The sequence below is a fragment of the Scyliorhinus canicula genome, chromosome 11, assembly GCF_902713615.1.
Source record: "Scyliorhinus canicula chromosome 11, sScyCan1.1, whole genome shotgun sequence".
Lineage (NCBI taxonomy): Eukaryota > Metazoa > Chordata > Chondrichthyes > Carcharhiniformes > Scyliorhinidae > Scyliorhinus > Scyliorhinus canicula.
The window spans coordinates 68,268,544-68,282,142 of NC_052156.1; the positions used below are offsets into that span (position 1 = coordinate 68,268,544).

At 43.3% G+C, this 13,599-nt stretch overlaps 1 protein-coding gene across 9 annotated transcripts in view; it reads right to left on the reverse strand.

Annotated features, from left to right (window-relative positions):
- chl1b (cell adhesion molecule L1-like b) overlaps window positions 1–13,599 on the reverse strand; it is a 1,165,941-nt gene that overhangs the window by 983,208 nt on the left and 169,134 nt on the right. For 8 of the 9 annotated variants that reach the window (XM_038810698.1, XM_038810699.1, XM_038810703.1 and 5 more), the window contains exon 2: window positions 6,402–6,470. The exons of the other annotated variant lie outside the window; for it this stretch is intronic. The gene's annotated coding sequence lies outside the window, so the exon portion shown is untranslated. The remainder of the gene's footprint in view (window positions 1–6,401; window positions 6,471–13,599) is intronic. 9 annotated transcript variants of the gene reach the window in all.

Consider the following 13,599-nt stretch of genomic DNA (forward strand, 5'->3'; position numbering starts at 1 on the left):
CAAGAGAGCCCTGATTTCAGATCTTGGGTACGATGTAAAAGCGAGCTGTATTGAACTGAGGGACTGTGAGGTTGGAGGCGAGAAATCTCCAGACGAAATGAGATCAGTGACAATCTTGAAAGTGAAGATTTGATGTTTGGTGATGTGAGTCATAGTTCACAAAAAGTAGATGTTGTCAGAGAAGTGCCATTTACCTCCCACCAGCTACATATCAGTTCAAATGTTCCCTTTAAGTTGTGCACGGATATGCAGCAACCCGGAAAAGACCACGCAGGCCATTTAAATTGGCGCATTTAAGATTAAAAAGTGTATACCTAGTTGTGCAAAGCAGCTTGAAGGTATCGCTCATTGAAATGAGCCAGCCACACACAGCATGAAAAAGTTAGATGAAAACGCCCTGGACAGCAGAATTCAAGACAATTTTAAGGATGGACCTGAGAGAACAAAGTACGGCAAATTCAGAGGAAGATGAATCTGGATTCATAGAATCAAAAAATGCTAGAATCCCTACAGTGCAGATGGAGGCCATTCAGCCCATTGAGTCTGCACAGGCCCTTAGGACAGAGCGCCTTACTTTAGTCTACTCGTCCACCCTATCCCTGTAACCCAGTAACCCCACTGCACCTTTAAGACACTAAGGAGCAATTTAGCAAGGCCAATCCACCGAACATGCACATCTTTGGACAGCGGGAGGAAACCGGCGCATCCAGATGAAACCCACGCAGACACAGGGACAACGTAAAAACTTCACACAGTCACATAAAACCCAGAATCAAACCCAGGTCCCTGACGCTGTGAGGAGAAGTGCTAACCACTGTGCCACAGTGCCGCCCAATGTTAAGTTCAGTTGTAAGTTCGGCAATGTCAGATCATGACCTCTGCCGTCATTCTTTTGAACCATAGCTGTTGATGATTCAGTGAATTCTCATATGTAACCAGGAATATCCGTAATTATAGTGCAACGTTCAGACAAGAGAATAAAAATCAAAAAACTTCTGACAGTCATTAACCTGAAATATTAATACTATTTTTCTCTCGACACAGATACTGCATGGCCTGCTGAGTATTTTCAGCATTTTTTGTTACATCGAAAATATGAACAGGAGTAGGTCATTCGACTCTTCGAACCATTCATTACCATCACGGCTGATCATCCAACTCAGTAACCTATTCCCGATGTTCCTCCATATCCTTTGATTTCTTTAGCCCCAAAAGCTATATGTAACTCCTGTTTGAAAACATACATGTTTTGACCTCAACTGCTTTCTGTGGTAGTGAATTCCACAGGCCGACCCCTCTCTGGATGGAGAAATCTCCTAATCTCAATCCTAAATGGTTTACCCAGTATCCTTAGACTGTCAGCCCTGATTCTGACATATCTCCCCTCATCAGGAACATCCTTCTTGCACTAACTCTGTCTAGTCCTGTTAGAATTTTATAGGTTTCTATGCAATCCCCCCTCATTCTTCTGAACTCCAGTAAATATTATCCTAATCGACGCGATCTCTCCTTATACTTCAGTCCGGCTATCCTAGGAACCAGTCTGGTAAACCTTTGCTACACTTCCTCCAGAACAAGAGCATTCTTCCTCAGATAAAGAGACCAAAACTGCACACAATATTCCAGGTGTGGCCTCACTAAGGCCCTGTATAATTTCAGAAAGACATCTCTGCTCCTGTACTTAAATCCTCTCGCTATGAAGGCCAACATACCAGTTACCTCATTTACTGCCTGCTGCACCTACATGCTTACTTTCCATGACTGGTGCATAAGGACACCAAGGTCTCGTTGCACATTCCCTTCTCACAATCTATAGCCATTCAGATAATATCCTGCTTTTCTGTTTTTGCTACTAAAGGAGCTAACCCTAAATTTATGCATATTATACTGCATTTACCATGCTTTTGCCCACTCACTCAACTTGTCTAAATCACAATGACACATCTCTGCATCCTCCTCACAGCTCACCCTCCCACCTAACCTTTTCCCATCTGTAAATGTAGAGAGATTACATTTAGCTTAATTATCTAAATCATTAATATATTTTGTGAGTAGCTGGAGTCTTCGAATTGATCCTTGTGGTACCCCACTGTCTACCATTTGGAAAAATACCTGTTTCTTCCTACTCTCTGTTTCCTGTCTGCCAACCAGTTTTCTATCCATCTCAATACACTGCCCCCAATCCCATGAACTTTAACTTTACAAGCCTATGTGGAATTTGTCAAAAACATTCTGAAAGTCCAAATAAGCCACATCCACTGGCTCCCCCTTGTTAACTCTACTAGTTCCATCCTCAAAGAATTGCAGTAGATTTGTCATTCATGATTTCCCTTTCGAAAATCCATGCTGACTCTGTCCGATCCTATCACTATTTTCCAACTGCTCTGCTATTAAATCTTTTATAAACGTTTTAGTATTTTCCGCACTACTGATGTCAGACTGACTGGTCTATAATTCCCTTTTTTCTCTCTATCTCCCTTTTTCAATATTGGGGTCACATTAGCTATCCTCCAATCTGTGGGAACTGTTCCAGAGTCTATAGAATCTTGGAAGATAACCACTAATGCATCCACTATTTCGAGGACCACTTCATAAAGTACCCTGAGATGTAGATTATCGTGCTTTGGGGATTTATCAGCCTTCAATCCCATCAATTACCGCAACACCATTTCCCTACTAACACCCACTTCCTTCAGTTCCACCCTGTGTTCCCAAACATTTCTGATATGTTGTATGTTATTTGTGTCCTCCTTTGTGAAGACAGAACCAAAGTATGTATTTTGTTGGTCAACCATTTCATTGTTCCCCATTATAAATTCCCTTCTTTCTGTCTCTAATGGATCTACATTTGTCTACACCTATCGTTTTTTGTTCACATACCAAAGAAGCTTTTGCAGTCAGTCTTTATGTTCCCTGCAAGCTTACTCTCGTACTGTATTTTCCCTTTCTTAATGAATCCCTTTGTTCTACTTTGCTGAATTCTAAACTGCTCCCAATCCTCAGGTCTGCTGTTTTTTTCTGGCCAATTGTGATTTCCACCTACCCCATTTCCCTCTGGTGGCCCAGCAGCCCCCACTTCCCGTACTCTCTCCTATTCTCCCCCCCAGTCTCAGTTGAAGATATGACTGCTGCAATTCTGGAGAGGTGAGGCAGCGGTGTGTTGCACTACTTGTAGGTTATGAAGAAAAACATAAAACTAGTTTGTCAAAACGTTTATGTTTGATAAGAAACAGAGCTGCTCTTTCTAAAGTATGTCTTTTCCTAGAATAATACTATCTCTAATTCCCCATGTAAGTCATAGTTTGGCTACCTTTCCTATTTTGTTTTTGTGCCAAACAGGAATGAGCAATTATTGGTGCGCTCTTTAAATTATTGTCATTACCCATCCACCCTCATCCCTTTAAGTAACGATCTTTAAGTAAGCCACCTCACACCTCATATCATCGTAGTTTCCTTTATTTATATTCAAGACCCCAGTTTCAGTGTTGTAATGTGAGGAATCACTTTATTGAGACAATACCCCTACCAGAAACTTTGACATCATTGACATGATTTGCCATCATTTTCATTCAACCATGTGTGTTTGCATTCATTTGACATCAATTGCGCTCAAAATAAATAATTTAGCTTATCATTTGACATTGCAAGTAGTGAAAAACTGACATCATAGTCAAAACTGACACCAAACTGTAGCATTCAAATATTTGAAATTTGCAAACCTACTTAGCTTAAGCATTCTGACACAAAAAACAATCATGAGAGATTGTCCTCTATATTTCTGAATTTCTATCATTTCAAATCCTAAAAGTGTGCTAAATTTAGAAAGAGCAACTCTGTCCTGTTCAAATATATGCCTTTTTACAAACTAATTTTATTTCCCACTGAGACTGGGGGAGGATAGGAGAGAGTAACGGGAGGCAGGGGGCTGCCAGACCACCAGAGGGAGATGGGGTCGGCGAAAACCACAAAAGGTCACTGAGACAATGTCGGGGGTGGGGAGCGGGGGGTGGTGGAATGGTGAGGCCAGCACCAGGGACACCAATACTAATGCTGGTCTTCCTGCATTCCACATGTTTTCTTCCAAGCATACTAATTAATGAATTAGTAAAATTAATTAAGAACTGAGGCAAAATTTGGTGATGTTTGCAAGCAAGAATAGATGAAAGATTGGGAGCAGCACGGTGGTGCAGTGGTTAGCACTGCTGCCTCACGCCGCTGAGGACCTGGGTTGGATCTCGGCCTCAGGTCACTGTCCGTGTGGCGTTTGCACGTTCTCCCTGTGTCTGCATGAGTCTCACCCCCACAACCCAAAGATGTGCAGGCTAGGTGGATTGGCCACGCTAAATTTCCCCTTAATTGGGAAAAAGGAATTGGATTCTTAACATTTTTTAAAAAAAGTATAGATGAAAGGTTTTTTGGGACTTAATGGAAAAAAAAATAAACCCAGATATTAAGTCATTAATTTCCTTAAGTTTTTCAATGCAGGTTGTTGATCACATTTGGTGCCGTAGAACACTTAATATTAATGCCTTCGAGCGCCTTTTGCCTCTGATTGGATTTGATGTCAAAGATGACAAAAAGCAGCTGACTGTATGTAAAACCCATTCCAAATTATAACATTTTGATGTCAAATCACTTCTGAATGCATTTGAACGCAAAAATGTCAAAATATATGGAAAGGATAAGCCCAAATACAAATTAACAAGCTGGTTTTTTTTTAAAACAACAGATGAATACACAGACCAAGATCTATAAATGAACTTTCTCACTTCACTCGTTTTTACATTTGCCTTCAAAAAATTATAAAATTGTTCTGTCGCTTTTCTTGGCTGACCCAATGTTTTTGACAGTGGCTTCCTTTCTAGAGAACTTCTAACTGGAAAATTCTGATCTCTTGCACCTTAAGCATCCAGGCACAGGCTTAAAGCTGCACCTCATGGTCTTTCATAGAATCGCTACAGGGCAGAAGCAGGCCATTCATCCCATCGGGTCTGCGCCGACCCGCTGAAACAGCACCATTATGTACACCCACTCCCCCCGCTTTATCCCCGTAAATGCGCCTAACCTGTACATATTTGGACACTGGGGGATATCAAGCAAACTTCACACAGTCAAGGGCGGAATTGAACCCGGGTCCCTGATGCTGCAAGACAGCAGTGCTAACCACTGTGCCACCATGTCGCCCTTTTGTTTAAAACATGGCTGATTACTCATTTAGCCTGACTTTCCTATCCTCTCCATTAATTCACATTAAGTGGAAAGCTAGAGACCCATCTGTGATTTTTCAGTGCGCTTTTCAATAAAACCAGTGATCTTTCCCCTGTCTGGGCACAGGTTTGTGTGCCTAAAGAGGTGATTTCCTATCGTTATCAAAATTAATTGAGGCCACCCTGGCTAAATGAACCTGGGATGAGTCAATGTTCATATTGACAAAGTCACAAGATTCCATAAACTGGCTTGCTTAGTTTTACAAATCTTCAACTTCGGTGCCTGTGCCTATTAATATCCTTTTGCTTCAATGGATCCAGCCAGTGACCTTTTCCAAAAGGTACAAAATCATTGTTTCAAAAAACACGCCAGCATAATTGTGTGTCAAATCATTTCAGGGAAGGAATAAACAGATCAAAAATCCCAAAGCCAAAAGGGTGGTGAAAAAATGTGAAGTGCAACAGGGAAAGAAAGTCAAGTGGGATTAATTCGATAGCTTTTTAAAAGATCAGCGTGTCATTCAATGATTCTATGCTTCTCAGGCAGAGTTGAGAATTTCTAACATGGGACAAGGTGTGCTGGAAACTGAGCTTCATCCAGTCGCCTCACATTCATTTAACTTCACTACTTGGACTCAGTTTTACAATGGAAGCTGACCACATCAAAAATCTCATCCTGTGGTCAATCTCCGGGTCTGACTCAAGTGATATTCCAATCTGTTAACCTCCAGCCCTACACACCTCCAGGTGTATCGAATCATACATCTCAGAGAGAGACCATTCAACTCATCATACCTGTGCTCTCCCTTGGGTAGATTGTAATATTACAATTTGTATTAAAGTCAATACCCAGGTCTGACCACCCCTCCACACGCACCACCACCCCCTGCCCCCCCCCCCACCCCCCCAGACAACAATTTGCATGCTCCAGTGTAACTACAAAGGACCAAGTTTATTTCTACAATAAAAAAAGCAATGGATGCAATCACGAATCAATGATCAAATGTTTCTTGACCAGATCTGTAATTCTACATAACTATTTTCTTGCTTTCTATCTTGAACATATATAGACATTTAAAACTTAATTGAAAAATGAAAATCGCTTATTGTCACGAGTAGGCTTCAATGAAGTTACTGTGAAAAGCCCCTATTAAGTTTGGTGTTATTTAATCACTAAACCTTGATGCAGCTCACCTTCTCCCCAACTCTTCTCAATCTTGATAGCATCAGTCACTGTGTGTATTGAATATTCAACCCAAGTTTCTGAAATACAGAAAGCAGTTTCCATTGATTACAACAAATGGAGCGTTTTCCCTAGATCTCTCTTTTCCCACCTCTGTCACTGTCAACTCAATAGCAATGTCTTATATCCATATTATAATAGTTTAACAGTCATTGGTTTGGGTTGAGCTGCACTTGGGGCATGAAGGATACTGATGCAGTCATGACAAAATGCAAATGTGTATGAACATTATATCGGTTTGAAAGACGAAAATATGATATAGCCCTGTCAATTTTGTTAAACAATATTCCCCAGAAATCAGGATATCATAGAAACAAATCAGATTTTTTTTTCATAGAATTTACAGTGCAGAAGGAGGCCATTCGGCCATCGAGTCTGCACCAGCTCTTGGAAAGAGCATCCTACCCAAGCCCACACCTCCACCCTATCCCCATAACCGAGTAACCCCACCCGACGCTAAGGGCAATTTTGGATACTAAGGGCAATTTAGCATGGCCAGTCCACCTAACCTGCATATCTTTGGACTGTGGGAGGAAACCAGAGCACCCGGAGGAAACCCACGCACACACAGGGAGAACGTGCAGACGTGACCCAATCCGGGATTCGAACCTGGGAGCCTGGAGCTGTGAAGCAATTGTGCTAACCACTATGCTACCGTGCTGCCTACTGATATACAGCTCCTCAACACAACTGTTTCAATGAAGGAGGATTTAGGCAAATCTAGTGTGATGAATGTGAGAAATGCTTATGTAGATTGTAGTATATATATCTGTTGAAGTTGATTTGTTGCAGCAATGTTTCTCAATTTCCTGGTTTAATATACAGGCAGACTCTGTGATTGCAAAAAGTACAATTAAGACAATTAGGGGCAGCAGGGTAGCATGGTGGTTAGCATAAATGCTTCACAGCTCCAGGGTCTCAGGTTCGATTCCCGGCTGGGTCACTGTCTGTGTGGAGTCTGCACGTCCTCCCCCTGTGTGCGTGGGTTTCCTCCGGGTGCTCCGGTTTCCTCCCACAGTCCAAAGATGTGCGGGTTAGGTGGATTGGCCATGCTAAATTGCCTGAAGTGTCCTAATAAAAAGTAAGGTTAAGGGGGGGGGGGGTTGTTGGGTTACGGGTATAGGGTGCATATGTGGGTTTGAGTAGGGTGATCATGGCTCGGCACAACATTGAGGGCCGAAGGGCCTGTTCTGTGCTGTACTGTTCTATGTTCTATGTTCTACCCCAGACCTCTGCCAGGAACATTAGGGAGGTCGTGCTCATCAACCCTCCGCTCATCCACACACTTACCCTTTGGTTGCGAGATGATCCACAATTCTGAAGTTGGCAGCTATGGCGCTGACACTCCGAGAGTTTAGACACACTGTTCAGGATCTCAGCTGGAGCGGGTCAGGTGAATCGCAAAATGGTTTGCACTGGGCACAAATGTCAATTTTAGTCTTTCCCCCTATTCACCCAGCGCGCCCTGATTAATGCCGTGCGCAACACAATGGTTGAATCGCGCCTATCGTGTTTGGACTTAGGTAAACAGGCCAGGTGATTTGAGTGGGATAAAGATGATGGGCGTGATGCAGTGACCGCATTGCACCTGGTGCCGATCAGGGCACAATGGGTGAATCCCACGAGAGCCCCAAATCAGGTTCTGCGACGGGCACTGGGCCGATCACAAGTCACCCGACTCACTCTGCCCGGCGTGATCTGCATATTTCAGTGAGCCATTAGACAAGATCAGCTCGCCTGCAGAAAATCTAAGTGTGGCCTCAGCAGGCAGAAACTCCCCGAGGTAAAAAGGAAACAACAAAATGCCGTTGGATAGCGGGGTGATTCTCGGCACTGCAGCTGCCGAGAAACACCTGCCAAACGCGCCCAAAAGTGGACTGAGTTTTAAGATCTCCAAATCGCAATGTTAACTCTGTTTCTCTCCACAGATGCTGGCAGACCTGCTGAGCTAAATCAGCATTTGTTGTTTTTATATCAGATTTCCAGCATCTGTAGTATTCTGCTTTTATTACTCCGATAAAAATTTTACTTCCCCTATGAATCTTTACTGTTCAGTACTTTGTTAAATAGTGATACAGACTTCATGCATATTCTGGATACCATAATCTTACCAATGCCACCACATGATTTCTAGTTGGCTTTACAGAAGATGGACTAAAAGGCTGGCAAGGCATAACTGTCGAGTAATAAATATTTATTTCTCAGCTTTATAGACTGACTCACTGACTGACAAGAGCCGTCTCACTCTTGTCTAAGTCTGTGAGCGGAAAACAAGTCCTTAAAGGGTAGGCCAAGTCAGTGATGCCCATATCCTACAAAACAAACCAAATGCATAGGCAATGGAAAACATTCAAGGAGCGCATTGGCACAGCTGCCTCATGGCGCTGAGGTCCCAGGTTCGATCCCGGCTCTGGGCCACTGTCCGTGTGGAGTTTGCACATTCTCCCCGTGTCTGCGTGGGTTTCACCCCCACAACCCAAAAATATGCAGAGTAGGTGGATTGGCCACACTAAAGTGCCCCTTAATTGGAAAAAATAATTGGGTAATCTAATTTTTTTTTAAAAGGAGCGCATTGGTGAACTGCAACAATTGTTTATTACTATCTGGCATAAAAGTAAAATGGGAAAGGTGGCCAAACCATGACTCACGAGGGAAATTAGAGATAGTATTCGAGTACAGAGCAGGGGTGTCTTGCTACATTTATATAGGATCCTGGTGAGGCCACACCTGGAATAATGCGTGCAATTTTGGTCTCCTTATCTGAGGAAGGATGTTCTTGCTCTAGAGGGAGTGTAGCGAAGGGATGGTGGGACTATGTGTGAGGAGAGATTGAATCGGTTAGGATTGTATTCTCAGGGCGGCACAATGGTGCAGTAGTTAGCATTGCTGTCTCACGGCACCGAGGACTAGCATTCAATCCTGATCCCGGGTCACTCTCCAGGTGGAGTTTGCACATTCTCCCCGTGTCTCACCTATCCATGCGTGAGTCTCACCTCCACAACCCAAAGATGTGGAGAATAGGTGGATTGACCACACTAAATTGCCCCTTAATTGGAAAAAAATGAATTGGGTACTCTAAATTTGTAAAACAAAAGGATTGTATTCTCGAGAGTTCAGAAGAATGGGGGCATCTCATAGAAACCTTTAAAATCTGAACTGGACAAGACGGGGTAGATGCAGGAAGGATGTCCTCGATGGTGGATGCATCCAGAACCAGGTGTCACAGTCAGAGGATACAGGGTAGACCATTTAAGATAGAGATGAGGAGAAAACTCTTCACCCATAGAGTGGTTGGCCTGTGAAATTTGTTACCACAGGAAGTAGTTGAGGCCAAAATATGGGAATGGGACAGTTCAGCGCCGACGTTTCAGCGCCGCCGTTTCAGCGCCGCCGTTTCAGCGCCGCCGTTTCAGCGCCAGGACGTTTCAGCGCCAAATATTTCAGCGCCAAATATTTCAGCGCCAGGACATTTCAGCGCTCATTCATTCAGAAATCATTCTTGAGTATGGTCACAGGTATGACACAGGTATACCAGCTTTTACACTTAGTTATTTGGTCGTTTCATCGTTCTAACTGTCTTTAGATTTTGTTGGAGTTTTATTATGATTACTGTTTAGATAATGTTAGAGTTTTGTTAACAAGTTTTTATACTTACTTAGTTATTTGGTAAATTTCTTTTGGTAAATTTGGTAAGTTCCATGGGCGTAATTCTCCGCACTCACAACGGTGCGGAGAATAGCGGGCGTCGTAAATTTTTACGGCCACGCTGGTCTGACGCCCTCCCGCTATTCTCACCCCCCCCCCCCACGCCCGCCTCCCGACACGAATCGCTGCCCGCCGTTTTTTTACGGCGAGCAGCGATTCTCAGCTGGCCGATGGGCCGAATTCCAAGGCCTTTACGACCGTTTTTATGAACGTCAAACACACCTGGTCTGACCGTTCGTTAAAACGGCCGTAAAGTCCCGATCTGGGGAACCATGGCACCGATTGGCACTGCAGTACCACGGCCGTGCCAAGGGTGCCATGGGCCCGCGATCGGTGGGCACCGATCGTGGGCAGCGGGTACTTACCCCGCGCACTCGTTATCCTTCCGCCGCCCCGCTGTATCCATTCGCGGGGCGGCTGAGGGGCATACCGGCCTGCGCATGCGCGGGTTTCACGCAAATGCGTGATGACATCATCCGTGCATACGCGGGTTGGAGTCGTCCAATCCGCGCATGCGCGGCTGACGTCATGTGACGCGTCAGCCGTCGCAAACTCTGGCTAGCGGGCTTAACGAAATTCGTTAAGCCCGCGATGCCGGAGTTCACGGCCGCGGGATGCTAGCCCCGACCGCGGACCAGAATCGGTTCCCGGTCGGGGGGGCGGAGGCTGGCGTCAAACCCGCCCGTTTTTGACGCCAGCCTCACGATTTCTCCCGGGTGCAGAGAATCACGCCCCATATCTTTAAACCCATGGCTGAATCAGTGAAAAGCAAGCGAGGCAGAGAGAAGTTCTGTCATGACGGTTTTATATATCGTTTCGACAAAGAAAGCAAGAAACAAAAGCAAGTTAAGTTTTGGCGATGCCATGAGGATGGTAGGTGCAAGGCCTGCATTCACACGTTAGAAAGAGAGGTGATCGAAAAGATCAACGAACATACTTATCCCCCATCTGCAGTTGCTATCGAAGTGGAAAAGGTCATAACTGATGCGAGAGACCGGGCTGAAAAGACTTGTGAGCCTCCAAGTATGATTATAAACAAGTGTATTGAAAAAATGTCCGTGGCAGGTATGGCACAGTTACCAAACAGGCAGGCAATGCGAAAAATTATTCGTAGAAAACGAGACGAGGTTAATCAGGTCCCCGATAATCCAAGATCGATTCAAGAGCTTCAGTTACCTCATGAATACATGATGTATAAACCCACCCCAGAAACCGAGGAAAATTTCTGTTTAAAGGATAGTGGTACGAACAACGAACGGATTATTATATTTGGGAGAGAGAGTTGGTTAGAACACATGGCAACTTCCACGGTAGCACCACACCTATTTTATCAAGTTTATATCATCATGGTTAGGAAAAATAACGGAGTTCACCCTGTATTGTACGCGCTTTTACAAAACAAACAGTATGTGACCTATATGATGTTGTTTGCGACGGTAAAAGAGATGATTACAAACGCAAGACCTGCCATTATCAATTGTGATTTTGAACGCGCTGCTTTTACCACCATGAAAGACTCCTTCCCCAATATAGAAGTAAGAGGCTGCCTTTTTCATCTGTCTCAAAATATACTTAGGCAGATAAGTGGTTTTGGTCTCATGCGTTTATATAAGAGCAATCCCGATTTTGCATTACATTCGAAAATTATAACTGGCCTATGTTTTGTGCCAGTTGACGACCTTGACAGTCACGTGGATTCTTTAGCAGGTAATTTACCGGAGGAGTTAATTCCGGTTTTAAACTATTTAGAAGACAATTATATCGGCCGTCCTAATCGCCGAGGAGCAGGCAGACTAAGTCCTTTATTTCCTACCGAGATGTGGAATATGTATCAAAGAACATTAGATGGGGATGACAGAACAAATAACTATGCTGAGGCGCCCAACAGGAGATTGAAAAGTGAACTGTTAATGTCACACCCAACTATCTGGAAGTTCATTGATGTCCGTAAGCATGTTAAAAAGGGAAGAGACGAGCACTTCGAGAAACATTTAGCTGGCAATGAACCTCAATTAAAATTACTTAAATATAGAAAAGCTGATGAGAGGATATTGAAAATTGTTTCCGAATATGGCAGCAGGAATGAAATTGACTACCTTCGTTCAATAGGGCACAATTTAACAAACTAAATGCGTTTTTTCCAATGAATATCCAATGAATGTCCAATGAACTTTCTTTTTAATGATTGATTTTATGAACTTACAGATTTGTAAATTGTTTTAATGTACTGTTTTTGGATCTTTATAAGTGGATCTTTTACAATAAAAACATTTTGTTAACACTTGAGTTTTATTTCATTTTATGAACTTACAGATTTGTAAATTGCTTAGTGCCAAAATAAATTCTGTCATAACTATATGACAACATTGGAGAATTTTTTTTTTCTGGCGCTGAAATGTCCTGGCGCTGAAAAGTCCTGGCGCTGAAAAGGCGGCGCTGAAACGTACCGCACCCCCAAAATATTGCATGATTTCAAAAAGCAGTTAGATCTAGTACTGAGGGCAAAGGGGATCAAAGGATACGGGGGAAAGCGGGATCAGGCTATTGAGTTAGATGATCAGCCATGATCATAATGAATGGTGGAGCAGGCTTGAAGGGCCGAATGGCCTCCTCCTGCTCCTTTTTCCAAGTGTCTATGTTTCTATCCAAGGAAGGAGCATACAACTTTGCCAAGTAAAACAACAGACCTGAGGATTGGGAGCAGTTTAGAATTCAGCAAAGGAGGACCAAGGGATTGATTATGAAGGATAAAACAAAGTATGAGCGGAAGCTTGCAGGGGACTTTTAAGCTGACTTTAAATGCTTCTGTAAGTACATGAAAAGAAAAAAGATTGGTGTAAATAAATGTAGGCCCTTACAGTCAGAAACAAGGGAATTTATAATGGGGAACAAAGAAATGGCTATAACTAAATACATACTTTGGTTCTGAGTTCATCAAATGAGGATACCAGAAATGATGGGTTACTGGGTTTATTGAGAGGAAGGAACTGAAGGAGATCAGTATTAGTAGAGAAATGCTGTTGGGGAAACTGATGGGATTGTAGACCGGTAAATCCCCAGGGTATGATAATCTACATCCCAGAATACGTAAGGAAGTGGCCCGAGAAATAGTGGATGCATTGATGGTCATCTTCCAAGATTCTATGGACTCTGGAACAGTTCCGACAGATTGGAGGGGAGCTAATGTAACCACTATTTAAAAAGGGAGCTAGAGAGAAAAAAAGGGAATTGCAGACCAGAAAGTCTGACATCGGTAGTGGGGAGAATTCTAGAATTCATTATCAAAGATTTAATAGCAGAGCACTTGGAAAAAAAAAGCAGGATCAGTCAGAGTCAGCATAGATTTATGAAAAGGAAATCATGCATGACAAATCTACTGGAATTCTTCAAAGATGTAACCAGTAGGATTGATGAGGGGGAGCCAGTGAATGTCGTTTATTTGGA